The 3,767-nt window shown below is 45.3% G+C and overlaps 1 pseudogene; it reads right to left on the bottom strand.

The window, feature by feature from the left end:
- Nucleotides 1-795: 795 nt before the first annotated feature.
- Nucleotides 796-1,233, bottom strand: LOC147460975 (PHD finger-like domain-containing protein 5A pseudogene; annotated as a pseudogene).
- Between the last annotated feature and the right edge of the window lie 2,534 nt (nucleotides 1,234-3,767).

Here is a 3,767-nt window from a genome sequence, read left to right as displayed (position 1 = left end):
TAATCATGAGTAGCTCCAGTTGTATTCAGAGGCTATGTTCACACCATAGCACAGACGCCCACCGCAACAATACTCATTCTTGAGCAAGGATTATAGCATATTTAGTTACTATTTCAGTCCCGCGAGAAGCAGCAGCAGCTCGGGCTCCTTGAGGGCTTTGATCACAAGGGCAACGGTGCTAATTTCTCCCCTACTTCTAGTCCTACCCCAATTCAGCGTCACCTTTGAGGGAGCCACCCGTAAACTCCACTAGACGGTAGACATGAAGTTGAGTGATGCATGTTTTGCGCCCATGATAAAGATGCAATGTTGATAGAAAGAATATAAGGAGGTGGTTTTTGTTCGTTTAACAAGAGGGGAAGTTGGAGCTGCCTCTTCATGGGTGCCGAAGATCGGGCCTCTGGGTTTGTCTCCCAAGAAGGTAGAAGAGGACATCACCAAGGAGACTGCCAAGGACTGGAAGGGCCTGCGCATTATCGTCCAGTTCACTATCCAGAATCGTGAAGCCAAGGTTGATGTCGTCCCTTGCACTATTTGTGAGGGATACAATTTCGATGGCATCTCTATTGGTTTCCTCTCCTAATTTCTTTCTGCTGCTTCTGCTTCTGGCTCCCGCAACCCTGCGTTGCCCTCACTCACTCGACTGTGTGTGTGTGTGTGTGTGTGGAAAGAAAAGCCTTTTTTGAAATAACTATGCAACATCCAATAGCAATAGGAGATAATTTAACATCAATACAGTATATCTATCTGAACGGGTGCAAACCTCACAATTAAAAAGTGTCATTCTTTGCACTCTTACATCTGCAAGAACATGCTATCATAGCCCACAATAAGCATGACACATCTCAGTTGTATGTATGCAACACCCCCCAACCTCATAAGGCACGACAAAGCAGAAGGTTGCAAGAGTGTGAAACCATACTTCTTATGTTCTTAGAACAAGACAATTTTGGCACTGCCAAGGTTCACAGTTTTGGGGCAACCATCTCTATCCTTCTCCTACTGGGTGCACTCTTTGCAGTAGTAAGCATCAGAAATGCTGGCACCTCCACAGATGACACAATGATTTTGGAAGGAGCCATAATTGCACTCATCGGACACTCGAACCAGAGTACAAGGGCGCACGTATGAATTTCAAATCACGCACTTTCCATCGCACTTCTCCTAGAGTCGCCCTATAGCGATGCCCGACTGCTTGCGACACATTCTCAAATCATGACGATGCTTTTTCATGGCTGCTCGTGAATGCGGACTTGCCCCACATGTGCTGAGAGTCTCTCTCTCTCTCTCTCTCTCTCTCTCTCTCTCTCTCTCTCTCTCTCTCTCTCTCTCTCTCTCTCTCTCTCTCTAAAAACTGAACTCTCTCAAAGAGCGCACGTCGGCGCGCGCTCGTTGAGAGAATTCAATTTTTAGAGAGAGAGAGAGAGAGAGAGAGAGAGAGAGAGAGAGAGAGAGAGAGAGAGAGAAGGATTCTCTTCCTGATGTAAGCAAAGGGCGCGGGTGCACTTGAAATTGAGGGTTTTTCCAATTGACCGTAGGACCGGGTAGGGGATTAGTGGTCACAAGCGTCATGCTGCAGTGAAATTGGACTCTCTCTCTCTCTCTTTGGTCTATGCATCGATCAATTGGAGCAAATGGTACTTGACTTTATGCAAGAAGAAGGCATTGAAGAGGTCACTATTTGCAATGCGGTAATCATGCTTTTGTTGTATGCCGATGATGTAGTGCTTCTAGCATACACTTTAAAAGATGCACAAAAGCTTATGGTTGTCCTTGAGAACTTTTGCTTGCATAGTGGGCTGATTGTAAATGAATCCAAAACAAAGGTTATGCTTGTGAAAACCAACCATAAGGAGAAGCCATGCATTGTGTACAACAACGAGACACTTGAAGTTGTTGAGAGCTTTAAGTACCTTGGCCTTGAGGTTCCATCCAATCACAAGTGGCATGAATGTGCTATGCGTCGTTTGGAAGCGGGAAAGAGAGCATATTATGCATTTGAGAACATGCGTAATGCGGGAAACATCAAGTGTTGGGTTCTCAAGAAGTATCTTTTTGATGCATTGGTGACACCGGTTCTTCTTTATGGAGTTGAAGTGTGGGGCGGGAGCATCTCAAAGTCTACTTGGAAAGAGTTTGAGAATGTCCAAAAGCGTTTTCTTACAAACTTTCTCCAAGTTAAGACACAAACACCATATATGCTCCTACTTCTTGAGTCGGGATCTCTTCCAATTGAGGTTATGGGCATGGAAAGGGTTGTGGAGTACATGATAAAGATGCGTCAAAACCCCTCACATCGACTTCCTACAATTGCATGGGAAGCAAGCAAAAAATTTCAAAAGACGCATAAAAGCAAGATCTTGAGCACGGGATGGATGCAAGACATAAAGAAGTGGTTTGGGAGATGGGATGCATTACACTTGCTACATGATGCTTCAATTGACTCTCAAGTGAATGAAGCTTTTCTACAACGCCAATGTATTACGGCTTGGGAGAAATCCGGTGGGTCACGCTTCATACATTACACCACCTATATTGCCCCCAACTACAAAACCATGTTCTTCGGTGAGAGAGGAAACCGTACTCACACTTACATGCTTGAGCCTATTCCTTTGTCCGCGATACGCACTATCGCAGCAATTCGGATTAGCTCCCATTTCCTTCGATGCGAGATAGGGCGTTGGGGCAATGGAGAAGAGTCAAATCGATTCTGCACATTATGCTCACTGCAAGTTCGAGAGTCTGAGTACCACACACTACTAGAGTGCTCAGCTTTTGATCACATCGGAACTTGCTTCTCTCACATTTTCAGCCATAACTTAGACCTACACACTTTTCTCTCCCAGCCAAAGTGTGGGCTCTCCATTGCGACTCTCATCACTACAATTTTGGAGCATCGAGAGTCACTCATCAGCCATACACATACTACATCACATGTAACTTTGGTCCCATAGGTCATATTTGACCTCCAAGGACGATAATAAAATCTATCTATCTATCTATCTATCTCTCTCTCTCTCTCTCTCTCTCTCTCTCTCTCTCTCTCTCTCTCTCTCTCTCTCTCTCTCTCTCTCTCTCTCTCTCTCTCTCTCTCTCTCTCTCTCTCTCTCTCTCTCTCTCTCTCTCTCTCTCTCTCTCCGTAAGCAAGCAGTCCAGGTAGAGGGGCCCACGCTGCAACATCAATGGTCTCTCTCTCTCTCTCTCTCTCTCTCTCTCTCTCTCTCACACACACACACACACACACACACACACACACACACACACACACACACACACACACACACACACACACACACACACACACACACACACACACCCGTTTGCTTCCTTTTCTCCCGCCCTATATGCAGTGAATCCTCCACTTTGCTCCACAGAGAGAGAAATTGCCCCCGCTCGGACGATCACAGAGCCAAGAAGAACTGCGAAGAAATTATTGCACTCTCTCTCCGAAAGCTTAAAAAGAAGGGTAAAGTGTTCAATATACTGAAAATGCAGGTATCAATTGAAACCATTAAGAACAGCTCCTATCTTGAGCAGTTTCTGACAGTAAGGATTCCCAGTCGATTGGGCAGATGGATGTAAAGGCTGCTATGTCTATAGATTGCCCGAGCAAAAAACAACACATTACAACCAATGGTCAATGGCCTACAGATCCCATCACATGCGACCTTCTCAGATGCAGTTTCATTGGCATCCCTATTGCACTTTGGGCCGTATGATATCATTTTGGATGGATGAAAAGGAGAGGTCAAAGTAATATCCTCCAT

This window comes from Adiantum capillus-veneris, chromosome 3 (assembly GCF_014529385.1).
Source record: "Adiantum capillus-veneris isolate H3 chromosome 3, ASM1452938v2, whole genome shotgun sequence".
In the NCBI taxonomy this organism is placed as follows: Eukaryota; Viridiplantae; Streptophyta; class Polypodiopsida; order Polypodiales; family Pteridaceae; genus Adiantum; species Adiantum capillus-veneris.
This window is presented reverse-complemented; position numbering and strand designations above follow the sequence as displayed.